The sequence below is a fragment of the Oryctolagus cuniculus genome, chromosome 1 (genome assembly GCF_051225735.1).
Source record: "Oryctolagus cuniculus isolate XC-2025 breed Fujian yellow rabbit chromosome 1, ASM5122573v1, whole genome shotgun sequence".
Lineage (NCBI taxonomy): Eukaryota > Metazoa > Chordata > Mammalia > Lagomorpha > Leporidae > Oryctolagus > Oryctolagus cuniculus.
In genome coordinates, this window is record NC_142867.1 from 38,661,814 (window position 1) to 38,679,114 (window position 17,301).

General features: G+C 43.8%; 1 protein-coding gene and 1 long non-coding RNA gene across 12 annotated transcripts in view; one reads left to right on the forward strand and one right to left on the reverse strand.

The window, feature by feature from the left end:
* Window positions 1-17,301, forward strand: part of BDNF (brain derived neurotrophic factor) — a 54,147-nt gene that overhangs the window by 14,837 nt on the left and 22,009 nt on the right. Inside the window, exon 1 of one of the 6 annotated variants that reach the window (XM_089310241.1) lies at window positions 6,535-6,844. The exons of 3 other annotated variants lie outside the window; for them this stretch is intronic. The gene's annotated coding sequence lies outside the window, so the exon portion shown is untranslated. Of the gene's footprint in view, window positions 1-6,534; window positions 6,845-7,674; window positions 7,997-8,658; window positions 8,682-17,301 lie in introns of those variants that run through there. 2 more of the 6 variants (XM_089310218.1, XM_089310235.1) reach the window with 2 other exon arrangements.
* The window catches only part of LOC103351120 (uncharacterized), a 219,544-nt gene continuing 214,562 nt past the window's right edge, over window positions 12,320-17,301 (reverse strand). For 4 of the 6 annotated variants that reach the window (XR_016218107.1, XR_016218104.1, XR_016218102.1 and 1 more), the window contains one exon: window positions 14,124-16,134. This is a non-coding gene — a long non-coding RNA (uncharacterized LOC103351120). Of the gene's footprint in view, window positions 12,556-14,123; window positions 16,135-17,301 lie in introns of those variants that run through there. The other 2 variants (XR_016218103.1, XR_016218132.1) reach the window with 2 other exon arrangements.

The following is a 17,301-nucleotide window of genomic DNA, read 5'->3' on the forward strand; positions in this document are numbered from 1 at the left end:
ACTGACAGATATCTAAGTTTGTGTCTCAGAATTATATTTAATTTGTATCATAGCATTAGCATCTGACTTCCCAAACTGTATATACAGCCATATACTCCACACACACACACACACACACACACACATACACACTAAGGAGTTTACCAAAGTGTACATATAGCAGTGACTGCAAAAAGAGAAAATTAAATTAAGGGGTCTTGGAATTTAAGTTTATGATTTTACTTCCTCCTATTCATTTTCTATTCCATTCCTCTGTTTTCCGTGTTAAGGAAACACTGTATCTGTCCTATCTAGCTCCATCAGCATCACCTCTTCTCAGCTCCAACTAGACTTACCACTTCTTGGTACCCATCTTGGGAGACTAAGGTTTAAGAATGCCTACTTAAAGCAAACACTTGTAATTGTCACCATTTGGTGGCAGAGTCCCTTGGCAATTTCTCAAGGTGCCATTATGAAGAAGTAATCCCTCTTCCAAGTTTCCTTTTAGACTGCTGCCTTCATTCCATATCTGGCCTAATTTCTTTTGCAGATAACTGAATTGATTTTACAGTCACCATTGTATATGTCCTCAACTGACAACCATGATTAGCAGGAATGGAATACCTGGTGATCTTCAGTTGGGCTATAATTAGAAGGCCCAAAATATTTGGCTACATTGGGTTATGTGATAATAATGAAGATATACCTGATGGGTGACATATTCAGCTAAAAACTTAATTTTTGGTATTATGTAGGTTAGTATGATTCTTTTGTGGAATTCAACTTAATTTTACCCGGGTTATTCTAATTAAGTTTGTGTACAAAAAAAAATTAAAAGAAATGGTCCAATTTAGGACAAAGTGAAAGAGTCAAAAGTGCTGTAGTATTTATTAAGCTTCCCCTCCTGGAAAAATTATGTCAAAACATAAATATGTGTGAGTGTACAAACACTGTAACTTATAGGTCCACAATTTGTGATATTAGGTGAAGTACAGAAAAATCACTTGGTCTTAACCAATTTTGTTGGGAGTGGAGTGGAATAAAAATTAAATATACTAGTCAAGATCTGGTGGGTTTTTTTGAAAATATACTTCCTCTAAAAGCTGAAGATGTAAGATACAGCTTTGATATGAAAGCTTATCTTTTTATTAATCATCCACTTCTGTCTCCAACTTGCAAGGGGAGGATTTGTCAATCTAATTGAATCTTCCCTGAGCTTTTTCTCAACAGCTGTGCTCAGATAATTCATGACTCCCATGTTTCCTGAGCCCTGGATAATTTCACACATATGTCTAGTTTAGGGCTCCATGGTTTCCAAAGAATATGGGGACCTTGGAGGAGGTCCAAGGTAGACCAAGGGAAATGATTAATAGATTGGAAGTTGGAGTTTATGGAGTAGGTTGTGAGATCTGATCTCTTGCTATGAAAAAAGTCTAAGTGGTGACTTAACACAAGGAGGTTAGTAAACAGCTGTTCTCCATCTTCACTAAGATTGGATGAAATGAAATAAGATATAAATTGCAACAAGAACAAATATATATTACAAGTGAGAACCTCCAAGCACTAGCATTGCTGGATTCTAGAAAGATTCTCAGAATAAGGACGATAGGCCTGATCTCACTGATAGGCCCAAAAGCGGTGAGGAAGATGATATAATCTTTTAAGATCACTTCTGAGCCTACCTTTTCATAATTCTAAATAATCACCTTTAGAAAATTTATTTGCCTCAAACAAAAATTCTTTCTCATTTCCTCCTTACTACTTCCTCTACCCTTGGTCCTTTGCCGATCTTTCTTTGAAACTAATAACCATGAATGATTGGGACAGTGATCAAAGTGGGGACCACAACCCCTCTCTCCCAAACCCTTGGTACTCCTCCAGCTTTGGAAACAAGTGTCTTGTCAACACTGCTACGCTACCCCTTGGCCACTAGAAGCATGATGATTGTCATCTCTGGCAAGGCAAACCAAAATGTACTTTTCTACCCTTGATAAATTCATAAGTGGCCCACTGGATGAACAAAAGCTGAAATTGAGAAAGTTTCCAGATGATGCTGCACGCTAGACAGACCTAAAGCCTAACCTATGCCATCCACGTGTGCTGTTGAGGATTTGATTCTCACCATGTCTGGTTATTTGGAGGAGCAGGACAACAGACCCAGTTGAAGATCTTACTCAGTGCTTTTGTCAAAAAGATTATTACAGAAAGACACATATCAGAATCATAGAAAATGTGGCTAAATTCTTAACATATTTAATATAACTTTGTGAAGTTTGGTAATTATTTTTCTCATCATTTTGTGCACTTTTTTCCCTCCATTTTCTTCTTGAAGACTATTAAGTTTAGCAGTTCTCTCACTTCAATCATCACACAGCTTAAATAGGTGGATCTCAAAAATAAGATAATTTGTTCCTTATCTGATTCAATCTCCTGAAATCCTTTAATTTTAACATTGTTAATTTTTCTCATGGCTCTTCTCCCATCACAACAAAAATGACAGTCTGTTTTAATCATTTTAAGTTTTAACTTATGTCCCAAGTCCACAAACTCTCATTCCCTTAGACCATGCTTAAGGAAATAATATAATGAATCAACCAATTTATTCTTCACTATTGATTTTCAAACATTCTCAAGGAAAACCTGGTATCACGGAGGGTTATAAGTTGATGGTTCTCATATGTCTGGGGGTTAGTCTAAGCAAATTCATAATGATTTTTGTGCTGTGTTCTTGATCCAACTAAATATTCCCAGATGGGTTCAGTGTTTTTTTACCTTCTTGTTCTACTCTTCTAATCTGGGCCCTTTAAAAATTTTCTTCTATGGGTTTTTGCTGTTACCAACTAATGGCCATAGCTAGGTACATAATTCCTATAACAGGGGGTGACTAATTTGGACACATTTGAGTATAGCATGGAGCTACTTTGATGGTTCATAAAAGTCTTACTTAAAAATTCCATGTAATGAATAGGGAAATCATTTCTCCATTAAAGTTTTTCTTAGGATAGGCCTAACTCAATAATTTCTTTTTTTCTTTTTTTGACAGACAGAGCTAGACAGTGAGAGAGAGAGAGACAGAGAGAAAGGTCTTCTTTCCGTTGGATCACCCCCCAAATGGCCGCTACGGCCAGCACACTGTGCCGATCCGAAGCCAGGAGCCAGGTGCTTCCTCCTGGTCTCACATGTGGGTGCAGGGGCCCAAGCACTTGGGCCATCCTCCACTGCCTTCCCAGGCCACAGCAGAGAGCTGGACTGGAAGAGGGGCAATCGGGACTAGAACCCGGTGCTTATAAGGGTTGCTGGTGCCACAGGCAGAGGATTAATCAAATAAGCCACGACGCCGACCCCCTTACTCAATAATTTCAAGGATTGAGAGTGACATAGCTCTGCATTGAATTGGGCCTTGGAATTCATCAAGCATGACTTTGAAAACACCTTCCTCATCAGGGGCGCTTTCTGTTGACTTATTATTTTCCCTGTGCTAATTACTTACTCCTGTTTTCAGCAGTGTTTGAGGTCAATTCATCTGATACTAGACAATCCCTCCACCCCCCCCCTTTTTTTTTTCAAGAAACACTGAAGGCAGGAGTAACTAGGAAACTTGAAAAAAACATAATTAAACATAAAATACTTAGAGTGATGGAATTGACTTCAGCCAATTAAAATTATTAATAGAAAAAAATGTGTCAATGTCAACTCTGAGCCTGTTGCCTCTGTTCCACTTGGGTAATGAGGATTAGTTCATATTTCCTGACAAGAATAGATGGGAACTCACATTTCTTGCTGGCCTTTGTCCTCCTGGAACATTGCATTAGGATAGTATTGAACTAAAACCAAAAAGAAATAGATTTTGACTAATTTAAAATTAACATTTAAGTGACACCCAAGAGAAATAGATAGCATTTTCTTATCAAGCTGTGACACCTTTCCTCTATTTGGTGATAGAAAAAATGCTTATATAATAAATCTGTAATTTGCTCCTAACACACTAATCATGTCAGAGACCAATCTTTAAGAAGCTAAATCTTTAAGAAGAACCAGAAATGCATGTTTTATATTTTCGGCATCACCACTGATCACAATGGGAAGAAATTCCATGAAAAGTTTGATCTTATAATTCAAAACTATTTCAATATACTATCTGTTTTAAACAAATTTTAAAAATATTCAGAAGTCCATTCAAGGCACTCGTACAGCTTTAGGTCATTTTGACTTCATTGCACTTGAATATAAGATAATCTTTTAAGGGAAATGGCTAAGCCTATAGAGTCTGAGATCTTAGCATGTGGATAATTCTATAATCACATATGAGAAAATTTGGAAATGCTCAGGTGTGTTAAGAGGACCTGTTCATAAGACTAATCTGAATTGGCATTTAATCTTCTTCTATTTCTAAATGTTCCTGCTTTTTTCTGGCTCCTCTTGTCTCTTCCTCAGTAAAACTGCACCACACACTGGAAAGAGAAGATACAAACAATTATGTATATAATATCAAGGGAGGGTAGGAATAAGAAGATTGGCCACAGATCTATCCAATCAGGCTCTCAGAAAGAACACTTTTTTCTTCAGCAGAAATGGTGACGTAACAGTGTCAGTTTAGAAAGTAAAAGATTTGCCACAACTTCTACCTGAGCAGCACTGAGAATGCTAAGGTTCTTGACTGACATTCACTTACCAGGTACTTTTCAGGAAGGAAGTAAATCACTTAAAACTCTGGGGGCTATAACTAATTTTCAGGCAAATTTAAAGTTAGAAAATAAGCATTAGTTTGATGCTGACATAAAGTTATGTAAAGTGTGGGTGAGGGTTCCTCCAACTCTTTATAAAGTAGTGCATTTTAAAAAAATTATTTGTAATAGTCTGCTACACTGTATTAGGATATTAAAAGAAATTGTGTCTACTTTCAGCTTACACCCCTGGGAACCAACACAGAGTATCCCCAAGGTGACCAAGGCCAGCTCCATGTCCTCCATCCTTTATTACTTTCTAGTTAGCCTGCATATCTCACACAGTTTAAATGTGCCACAATAAACTGCACCATCTGTGCAGTAGGGTAGTTTGTATTGGTCATGTGCTCTGTCAAGTTGACAGAGGTGCAAAGCTAAATGTGTGACACTCTAAGAAAATGCATATATTTGAATAATTTGACTAGTCCAACAATTTGCAAAGGCACTCTGAATGATCACACATTCTGATAACACTTCCCCAGGAACAGAGAGCTTCCTCTATTGAGGAGAAAGGGATGTGAGAAGGGCAATTTCCATCAGGCACACTTAGGTTTACTGAAATCTTGTCTCTGGTGCTTCACTGTGAACTTGGTCTAAATTATTTCCTGGCACTGAGCCTCAGGTCATTCATTTATAAAATGAATAATAACTTCTGTCACTAGTCTTTAGAAGCTCTAAAATAGCTAAGATTAGTAAGCTCATTTTGCTAACTGTAAAGCACTAAGTGAATTGAACTGAGCATGTAATGATACTGTATATTCAGTTCAACAGCAAATTCTTGATAACCACAGAGGGTCCAGGAAAGGAAACTGTTTATAAATCTTTCCCTTTAGCAAAATTAATGTTGGAGTGTTTAAGGAAATTCTTACAGCAATGGGTTTTAGCAATAATTAGGTCAGACTTTTGAGATTACAGAAAAATGCACGTACACAAAAAAGCGCTTACAAAAACTTAGGGAGGGACCGGAGAGATTCCTCTTATGCTCATTTCTGCACCCTTAATTTAAGAAAGTGTGTATGCTAAAGAGTGACTTCTGGTTGTCTACATCTGAACTGTTTGAGGTGCTTATTAAAATGCAAAATCCTGGATCCCGCCTCAATTTCAGGAGGAGGAGGAACCTTCATTTTATCACTCTCCTAGTTGATTTTTATGCTCCGGGAAGGTGGAGAGATTCCAAGTTAACAACCGCTGTCTCGTTCTTTTTGAAGTTTTAAGGTCTGTCCTGATACCTGTGAGTTGGTTGAAATAATGAGAAAACATTTTACCTTCAAAGCCGAAACCCAGATAGATGGTTGAGTTCCTCAAGCGACTAACTGAAAATTGTCCTCTGGCCCCTAGCCACATCTGCTCTGTGGAAGGGTCTCGACCACAGGCAAATGAGAACCCGGAAGATGCGTCTTCTGCTAGGGCGGGAGCTAGGGGCTAGGAGGTGGGGCGAGGTGGGGAGGGGGCTTAACGAGCCAACTCCCAGAGACCCCCGACCGCCCACTCTGGGTGAAGCAGAAGGCTTTTGATTTGTATTTGCCGGCGGGTTCCGTGTTCAAAGGGGTGGCTGTTGGGTGTAGATTTGCTCTGTCTGGAGATGAAAACATCTGCAAGAAGCATGCAATGCCCTGGAACGGAACTCTTCTAATAAAAGATGTATCATTTCGAATGCGCTGCATTTTGATTCTGGTAATTCGTGCACTGGAGTGTCTATTTCGAGGCAGCGGAGGTATCATATGACAGCGCACGTCAAGGCCCCGTGGAGCCCTCTCGTGGACTCCCACCCACTTTCTCATTCACCGCCGAGAGGGCTGCTCGCACCGCCGCTCCCCCCCCCCCCCCCCCCGCGAGCTAGCATGAAACCTTCCAGCCTCCGGCGAGATCAAATGGAGCTCCTCGCTCAAGGGGTGCAAGCCGTACCTCCGCCATGCAATTTCCACTATCAATAATTTAACTTTGCTGCAGAACAGAAAGACTACCACCGGGCAGCAAAGACTCGCCCCCTCCATCCAGCACTGCCCCGCCACACACACACCCCCTTCTTTTTAACCGAAGGGCAGGTGAGAAAGGAATAACAAGAGTCTGAGAGTTTGGGGGCTGAAGTGTTCCCAGAGCAGCTGCCTTGATGTTGACTTTGACGAGTAGTGACTGAAAAGGTGGGTTTCTCTCCTTTCCTTTCGTTTTCCGTTTTCCCCTGTTGGGTCTGCTGGAAGGTGTGTGGCTGGAGCGAGGTCTGTCATTACCTCGGCTCCCCGTAACTTGCTGTAATGTTATCTGGGGGGGCTCATTAATAAAAAATGCCGTTATTATCTTGATTGAATTCCTATTAGGCAAACTCAGGAGAGAGGTCAGTGCGCGAACTCTGGTTAAGCAGGTGTGTTTAAGGGAGCGCGGTAAACCGATAGCCCCCCGCGCTCCGTAGGACCTCATTGTGTGCGCTCGTGTCCGCGGTGCGGGAAGGTGCGGGAAGGTGTGTCTGTGGCTCGGGAAACGCACGCCCTCTCCCGCGGAACTTGGGTGCTGGGATGGGGAAGAAGCGGAGAGTTGCAAGCGGAGAGAGCAAGACCTCCGGGCGGCCGCTCCGCTCTGGCTCTCCCTCCCGCCCTGGCACGTACTGCCCGGGTTTCCACAGAGGGCGCGGAACGCGGGGTTCCCCGCGAGTGGGGCTCGCCCACCCTTTCCAAACCGCCGGCGTCCAGCCGAGGCAGCCTGATCGGACGTGGTGCTAGCAAGGCCACATAGCGGGGGCCCAGGGGAGCGAGAGGTCAGGACCCGCGGAGCGCATGCCCGGGGGGAGCCCTCGGCGCGCCCCCCGGGGATCCCTGGGCTGAGCCGGGCGGAGGAAAAGGCGCGGCGTTCCCTTTAAGCGGCCGCCCCGAACTGGTATCGGTAGCGCGGGCGAGCCTGGGCAGGGGGGCGGGGGGGCGGCGCCGTCTGACCAATCGAAGCGCAACCGAAGAGCTAAATAATGTCTGACCCGAGCGCAGGGTGCAGGCTGGAGCTCCAGGTCCCCGCCGTCGTCGCCGCCGCCGCCGCCGCCGCCGCACCCGGGCGTGCCCGCCCGCAGTCCCGCGCACCCGGTCGCGCTTCGGGCTCCTGGGCCGCGCCGAGGAGCCGGCCCCGCGCGCCCCCACCTCCCGCTGCTCGGGAAGCGTGGATGAGACCCTTGAACTGCAGCTGCCGCTGCTGCTGTGGGGCCGGCGGGGAGCCGCGCCGCGACGGGGACTGGGGCTGCGCGCAGGGGCCCGGAGCGGGACAACGATGTGACTCCGCCGCCGGGGACCCGAGAGCTTTGTGTGGACCCTGAGGTAGGCGAGCGCCGGGCGTGGGGGCTCGGCGCGGGAACTGGCCGCCCGCGGGGAAAGTTGGCCGGGTGAGGGGGTTCCCCGAAGTTGTGGGACGAGGCCAGAACTCCGTCTCTCCTCCCCTTCGCGGGGGAAGGGGAGGATGTGGAGTGGCTCTTGGGGGAGCTTTCTCCTATCCCGCGAGCCCGATGGGCGGCCGGCAGGCAGCCCGAGAGAGGAGGACCCCGAGCAGCCCCGAAGCGTGGGAAAAGAGGCCAAGGAGGACGCGCGGGGCTGCGTCCCGGGGATCCCGGAGCCGGACCCCAAGCCGCGCTGGGGAGCGAGCGAGGTTCGCGGCGCCGGCTGCCGCGGCTGGGGCCGGGGCCGAGCTTAGGGTGTGTCGGACTTGGGTACGATTTTCCCCTCCGGCTGGGTGTCCCCGCGCCGACGGCGGGGCTTGCGCCCTCAGCGCGCACCCCTTCCCCCGGGCTCTGGCCAGTGTGCGCCCGGACAGCTGCTCCCCAGGAGCGGAGAGCACGGAGGACGCACAGGTCCCAGGCCAGAGGAGCGCGAACAACTTGGATCACTGATGCCCTCGGAACTGAAAGGGTCTGCGAGACTCCCGGAGAAGCGGTACCCAGACCTCTCCTCTCGCTGTGGCCCGCCCTAGGGGGCACCCTCCAGGGACGTCAAAGTTTTCACTCCCAGGGTGTGTGGCGGGGAGGGGGGCGGGGGGCGAGAGGGTGGTCCTGACTCGGGTTGCTCTCTGGGGATGCAGAGCTGGGAAGAGGAATGGGCGAGTGAGTGAGCTGCGCCTGGGAAGAAACAGGGGAGGGTTGGGGGCTTTTGTACCGGATGGATCGCGAGAAGAGGAAATGGGAGACTTCAGGGCACCCTCAGGAGAAAGAGCCACGGAGCATGGGGGGGTGAACTGAAGTCTTAGCCAGAGGATGCAGTGTTTGTGCGTTGGGGGTGGAGCGGGCACGAGGGACCGCGGGGTGGGGTGGGGGGGGCCGCGGAGCGTGAGGAGCGGGAGGAGGAGGTGGAGGAGGGGACCGGGAGAGCGGCTCTAGGGAAGGTAGAGGGCGCCCTCTGCCGGCCGTACTGCCAAGCGCAGCCGCTGGGGGCGCAGGGCTGGGGGGTGGGGACGTTAGTGATGGTTTTGTGGGATCCCTTTGGGAGCTGGTAGGCGGGACTTGTTGAATGACGTGGCCGCCTGCGGCCGGGTGGGGCGGGCGGCTCCGCGTCTTAGATTTAGATTCGTCGCGCTCCTTCGGTTGCGGTGCGGAAAGTTTTCCTCGCGCTCAGGGAGTCTTGATGAGCCACGGTTGGTGATGGGTTAGGTGGTCCTGGACCTTATTTCCGGGACTTCCAGGTATCTTGCACGTGCTCTTCAATGTCAGCAGCAAGCAGTAGACCCTTTCCGACAAGAATGCAGCAATGTTCTTGGCTTGAAGCAAAGAAAAACATATTTCTGCGTGTTTATTAACCCTCCTGGTATAATTAAGCAGTATATGGTTGGGAACTTCGATTTTTAACTGCACATAAATGGTGTGCTGTTAAAGGAGACCTCTCAAACTGGTTCAACTTCTTAGAGAGTAACCCCTTCTGCTGTTATTTTGTCCAAAAATATTTTGATGTACTGTTGTTATCAAGAGTCGTTTGGTCTTACAATTTGCCAATATTTCTTTACGTCTTCATTTAATGAGGATATAAATGAGTTTAATTCACCCAAACATGGGAGCATTCAGTGTGTACATCGTGCCCCATTATCATTTTTAGCCTGGGGTTTCTAAGATTATGACATGTAGCACTTGGAACTGTTTCACGTAATAGAAAACAGACCATGTAAAAATTACAAAGCTTTCACCCTGGGAACAACACCCCATCTGAAACAACCAGAGTCCAGCACCCTGATTCTGCAGACGCCTAAGACAGCTTTCTTTTCTGAGTTTACCTCTGAACTAGCAGCGGAGGTAGGAGAAAGGAAAGAGACACTTACTGAAATGTAACCATAACCTTCACTGGAATTTAAAACACGTTGGCTACCCTGACTGGAATTCCAGGGGAATAAAGTTGTTGTCTTTCTTTATTTTGTAAAATGTGACAAATGTTCATAAATATAGTCCAGTAGAAAGTGTTATGACTGGAAGAGCACAGTGCATGTAGGACTATTTTGTTATTACAGAGCACTATTTATAAATGAGATAAGCAGGAAGAAATGAGTTACAGATAAATAAGACCTATGCACGTCTTGAAGCATTACATTTCAGACACACTTAGATATCACTTTTAAAAAAAAAGCATAGTAACAGTAGTTTTTCTCATACTTTTGGAGCCTTTCATAGCCTGTGCAGAGCTGAGTTAATACTTAGAAATATTCTTTATTTTAAGGTGTTACGAAGGCCATTTAAGAGTATAATATGTCAACATTTGTGCATCCAGAAGTTCAAGCATTTAAGAAATCTGTCTTAGGATATCTCATCCTGTGTAACTTTTACTTGCAAACAAAAGGGCCCAAGAAAGTGGTCATCTGCCTAGAATGCAGTAATCAACTCAAATGATTCATGCTTCGTGAGTTAATCGCTTAAATCTCATAATGGCCATAGGAGGGAGGAGTGGTGCTGGAGTATTGCGGGTTCATTTTGACTCACCAGGTGGGGAGAAATCCTGTAAATGTAAATGCAAATTTCTAAAATCAAGACTGGAAGTCCTTGTGTTTCCTGTTTACAAGGTCCATCATCAGATTGTAAGCTACTCCTTCTTCCTGCAGCCTGTAAGAGACAGCTTTTCAATAGTGGGAATGTAGGTGATTGATAATCCCATTTCTTTCAAATATAAATAGCTCTGGTGTGTAACTCAACACACAGAGCAAGCAAGCTGAGCATGCCTACTTGATAGTATAGCAAAGAGTTTGCTTATGTTGTTTTACACTGGCCTTTTAAAACCTGTAAATCTGTCTCTATGTCACACATACTCAACACATGCATGCACACCTGTGTCCAGGTAGTGACCTTTGAAACATAATGCAGCCAGCAGCCTTGGATCTCAGTCATGGACTTAATCTTCCAAGCATCAAGAAAATTGAAGTTGTGCACAATAGAAAGTTCATATACAGATAGTTCTTCAGCATTTTGAGATTTAGATTTAGGAAGTTAGTTGCAGAGTAGGGACAACAGTTTCAGACTTCCCGAATGAAAGCAGAGAGCCTGAAGAATGGAGAATAGCTGAACTCTGAATCTTGTAAGATGAAGGGCGCTTCCATTTCAGATGTCTGTAATGCTGATTTCATTTTAATGGTTAAAACATAACACTTGTGTCTCTCTGTGGAAGATTTCTGTGTGAGGGGGCCTAGCCCATTGCAAGTGACTGTATCCCTTTAATAGGATAATTGCTCACTTGTCTCAACTTGTTTTCAAACAATTGTTATGGAGCACGCCATTTCCACTAATTGCAAAATTGCTGCTTAATTGAAGGACTCTCAGCCATCTAGTGCAACCATTCAGCCACTGGCAGGCTCTGTGATCTCAAGCTGTGAATTGCATTTTAAAGAGGAATCGAGGAGAGATTTCTGTGGAATTCTAGGTTTAAAATGCTGGCAGTTGTTCAATGGAGGAAGAACTCATTTGAAGGAGAATTGCATTAGGTTGAGTTGGGATAAATTTTCTTTATTAGGATGAATAACATGCACAGATGGGCTTCAAAAGTGAATGAGCAAACTTACTGGTTACACTCTGCCTTCCTTTATTCTGTGTAGCATAGAGTAATGTTAAGCAATAAATGATGTTGGCAAATGAAATCCGTATGGCATTTGCATGTGGGACTTAACCCCAGGAAACATGGGGAGGCTTTGGTACTTTGAAGTTTAGGCTTGTGAGTTCTTAAAGTCCCCTTAAACTTCCACTGTAGGCAGATAATTATTTATCCTAAGCATTTTATGCTGAAGTGCATCACCAGATTTCCACAGTCCTTACACTAAAGACTTAGCAAAAAGTCATGAACTCAAATTATTGAATATATGGAATCATTTATTGATGACATTGCAAAACAATGGGACTCACTAATGTATTGACATTGGACAACTTTTCGGGGAGAGGAACTGAAAATGAACATGAGTATCTTCTCAGATAACTATGGAAACTTCACTCGTGTGTAAATATTCAAATTCATGTCCCTCTGGGACATGTAGGCTCTTGGCGAAACAAATCTGAGCAAATATATTGGATGCTAAGAAGTTTTGTTGATAGATTGTCTGATGTTTGAAGATGGTGCATGAGATGACTTAGGGGGCCGGGTATGGAATGGGAGAGTGACTGGGGGGAAGCAACATAAATTTACAAGCTCCAGTGACAGCCATAATAAAGTAAAAGTTTATTTCGAAAGAGCCCAGAGAGTAACAAATGTTATGTAGTTTTCCCCAAAGGTTCACTTGAAAGAACTTTTCATTGGTTGTCATGGTAGTAATGTCCTGATTTTGAAAGCTTGCAGAACTTAGTAGCTTTTAAATGCTCTTTCATCTTTGTGCCTTTGGTCTGACTGAAACTTTATGACGGCCTTCTGTGTTTTTGACATGCCTCTGCAGTCTAGGAGGGGGAAGGCAGGCAAAGGAGAATTTGTTAATGTTAAGACAGTGTAGCAAAGAAATGTAAAATTGCATGATAAAAATATCACCGAATGTCAAACTGGCTTATTAAAATAAAACCTAGAAGCAATCCGTCATTTAATTACAACTGGTATGTATGAAATTAAGATTTATGTGATAGAAATTCAAAGAAAATAAACAGTTTCAAGTTAATTTAAGCAACTCATCAAAAACTGAAGTAATAGTGCCACCTAGAGAACAAAATCATCAGCCTTAGCAGACACATGGCTTATTTCCATATGAACCACATTTCCAAGGCTGCATTTAATAGAATTATGGCTCTATGCAGATTGGGGGAGTGTGGATGCAGGGGGCATGGGAAAATAGGGCAGGGGAGGGTGCACTTGGGATTGTAGATGATATTTTAAACCAGGCAGATCCACAAATCAGTACATGCATGAAGTTCTTTTTGCAAAGTAGTAGCCAAGTGTAGGATAGCCTGCCAGGGATCAAGGGCTAGTCTCCCTTTTAACCTTTGTTATTTTCAGGGATATGCGCTGAAGCAGTGGGTACAAAGCTTCTGATTTTATTCACTTGCCACAGGCAAGTCACTAAATTTTTGAGATAAAATAACACCAAATAAATTGAGTGGAGAAATCTTTAAAAATGCCTTTGATCTTTGCTCTAAGTTTAATGATTTTGGAAGATTTAAGAATAACATATAGGGTCATATATGTAGTAGGATTTAAACACCAAAAAAAAAAAAAAAAAGAAAGAAAGAAAAGAAAACCAGAGAAGGGGAAGCAAATGAAAAGGATTGCCTCAAATTAGAATAGATAAACTGAGCACCTAAAAGGAAACCTGTAGAAGTGAAACTGACACTATGAGAAGCAATGACTTGATCAGCCCTTGTCGTCGCTGTCTAGTAACAGCTTACTATTTTATTCTTTTTAGTATTTTCTTGTTCTACTTAATACAATTGGTTGAACTCTTTACTTAAAACAGAATTATTCTTAGGTGTTTAAATCCAATTGAAAATTGATCTCTGTTAAAAATAAGAGTGGAAATAAGAGAGGGAGGAGATGTACAGTTTGGCACATGTTCCCTTGGACTTATCCCAAAGATAAAGCTAAAAACTTGCCATAGGACTCCAAATCTCATTAAGTTGGCAGGTAGGTACCAATGCCATCTTACTAGTTAAAGTGATCAGTTTAAGTTCATAATTGATCATAAAGATAGGATTAAGTGTCAAAGATATCACATAAATAAGACCAAGTGTATGCTAATAATTGATAGAATTAAAAAGGAGAGAATGATCCAACATGGGAAGCAGGCCACACAGCAGACTCATAGAATGACAAATGCCCTAAACAGCACTCTGGCCTCAGAATCAGCCTCTAAGGCATTTGGATCTGGCTAAAAAGCACATGAGAGCATTTCAGGCATGGAAAGCCAAGACAATTAAAAATGAATCTTAATGAAGAATCAGATGGGAAAGGGAGTAGGAGGTGGGATAGTCTGGGAATGGGAGGGTGGTATGGGGGGAAGAACTGCTATAGTTCAAAAGTTGTACTTTTGAAATTTATATTTATTAAGTAAAAGCTTTTTATTAAAAATATAAGGCTCAGAAAAAAGATTATATAAAGGTATACATCAGAGCCAGCAATAATAACAATAATAATGATGGAACTAGGAACCAACAGTTAGAAATTGCTTAAAATTCTTGGATGACAAAGTCTGTATTTAGTTCATTTATGCATGCTCTCACAACAGCATCCAGAACAGTGTTGGTGGCAGAGAAGACACTTAGATAAATGCTGTTGAATGAACAAATAGATTGACTAACAGTTGCTTTAGATTCTGACTAATGATGTAGACAATGCAGAAATTTTATAACTGTAGAAAATTGCTGGCAGAAATTAGAGAAAATAAGTTTGATAATGCTTGTTTTTTCCAGTACCCATTATGAAAGTCAGTTAGATGAGTTCTAAAATTTCTTATTTATAATCTGATTCACTCACAAAATTCTATTTGCAACATTTGAAATGTTAAAGTCAATTTAGAGAGCAACTATAAACTTGCTGGTAGATTTTCTTTTAAATGTCTTCACATTTTTGGATACCAGAGGAGATGTCAGTTATTAAGCTTCTGGAAATGGAATAAGAAGTCACCTCAAAAGCTTCCTGGAAATATGGAATAAAAATATGTTTCTTTTGATGCAAAAAAATTAAATCTATGCATAGTTTTTTTTTCATAATACACATTTTCCATGAATTTTTTGAAGGCCCCCTCTTACAGTTTTGTGTATCTCAAATTTGTTCCCAATTCTGGTAAGCAGAGGGAAAAAATAGCATGGTAACTTTTTTTAAAAAAAGAGTTATTTATTTATTTCAAACAGTTACAGAGAGGCAGAGAGAAAGAGAGAGAATGGTCTTCCATCCTCTGGTTCACTCCCTAAATGGTATCAACAATGGTGGAGCTAAGCTGATCCAAAGCCAGGAGCCTGGAGCTTCTTCCAAGTTTCCCACACAAGTGCAGAGGCCCAAAGACTTGGGCCATCTTCTACTACTTTCTCAGGCCATTGCAGAGAGCTGGATCAAAAGTGGAGCAGCCAGGACCCAAACCAGCATCCATGTGGGATGCCAGCAATGCAGGCAGTGGCTTTACCTACTATGCCACAGCCCTGGCCCCAGCATGGTAACTTTTAAAAAAAGTCATTATAGGCCGGCGCCGCGGCTCACTAAGCTAATCCTCCGCCTAGCAGCGCCGGCACACCGGGTTCTAGTCCCGGTCAGGGCGCCGGATTCTGTCCTGGTTGCCCCTCTTCCAGGCCAGCTCTCTGCTGTGGCCAGGGAGTGCAGTGGAGGATGGCCCAGGTGCTTGGGCCCTGCACCCCATGGGAGACCAGGAAAAGCACCTGGCTCCTGGCTCCTGCCATTGGATCAGCGCGGTGCGCCGGCCGCAGCGCGCCGGCCGCGGCGGCCATTGGAGGGTGAACCAACGGCAAAGGAAGACCTTTCTCTCTGTCTCTCTCTCTCACTGTCCACTCTGCCTGTCCAAAAAAAAAAAAAAAAAAGTCATTATATTGTCTGTACTTTTTGTCATGTACAAAAGCAGTGAAATGCAGAAAACTTTATTTTCCAAAAAAAGAAAATGACTTAAAAAAAAGAAAAGTGTGATAAACAGCAGCAGGATGTCCATTGAATATAATTTTTGCCACAGGGAATTTAATTTTATCAGTATTGCTGATGGCAGCAGCATTTTCTGATGCTTTTGTTCTGTCTTTATGTACCTTTGAAAGCTGAAACCATGCCCAAATTGAAACAAATTTCTCTATCTTTTCACTTATTTCTTGAATGGGTCTTTACACACAGACAACTCTTCTTTTAAATCATGTGGAGTCTGAAGGTTAAGAAATTTGGAGTCGTGCAGCTGGAGGGAGATGCTTGGCGGAGTCCCAGGTCACATTCCTAGACCAATTCACCAAGGTGTTCTCTCTTAGGCAGCGTTGGGAAGTACATCCAGCACTGGCGTGTTGGCTGATAGTGAGTCTGAAGGCACAGATGATCTGCTTGTCATACTGAAACATAAAGCCAGCGACATTCTGTTGACATTCAGTTGCTGAAATGTGAAATACTATGGTTAAGTTGAAAAAATCTATATGGGTAGAGTAGGGAATTGGTGGCTCATTTTTGGGTGATGACTTATCAGCAGATTGTAGAAAGGAAACCTGGATGTTTTGGGTAAGTGTAAGTTCAGTGTGAGCCAGTAGTGTCACTAGGAGCTGTTAGCATAGCTTCTGAAATGTTGGGCTGTGCAGGTAGAGGTAGATTTCTCAAACAGAGAAGCTAATAATTCTCTTCCACTTCTCTGTGAAGTCAGGAGGTGATTTTGCTCAAATATGTGGTATGAGTAAGAAACCATGTGGTGGCCGGCGCCGCGGCTCACTAGGCTAATCCTCCGCCTTGCGGCGCCGGCACACCAGGTTCTAGTCCCGGTCGGGGCGCCGGATTCTGTCCCGGTTGCCCCTCTTCCAGGCCAGCTCTCTGCTGTGGCCCGGGAGTGCAGTGGAGGATGGCCCAAGTCCTTGGGCCCTGCACCCCATGGGAGACCAGGAAAGGCACCTGGCTCCTGCCATCGGATCAGCACAGTGCGCCGGCTGCGGCGGCCATTGGAGGGTGAACCAATGGCAAAAGAAGACCTTTCTCTCTGTCTCTCTCTCTCACTGTCCACTCTGCCTGTCAAAAAAAAAAGAAAAAAAGAAACCATGTGGTGTTTATGTGTTATGTAAATACGCAATATAGCAAGAGCACAATTTGGCACCATCAACTCAGAAATGTTTAACCTCTTGGTTAACAACAAGGAAGCAAACTTTGACATAGTTCTTTTGTGAAACTCAGAAAACAAAAATCACTAGACCAAGAAGTGGTTATAGATCCCACTTTCTGAAACTAAATTATGCTGCATTCCTAGACTTTGCTGTCACTCCTGGGCATGGCCGTCAGAATACGCAGTAAATAAGTAGGACCAGCAACCACTCCTGTCTTCATTCTTTGAAACAAAATCAGAGAAACAGAAACATGTCTACGAACCTGTAAATTAATAATACAGATATAAATAATAAATAAGTATGATCAGACCAGATTTTTTTCCTAGTAAACTTTTATATGGAACCCCAATACATCAACAACAGTAAGCAGTGCTGGTCAAAGTTGAGCCTCAGGAGGGAGAACATCATGGCTGTGCC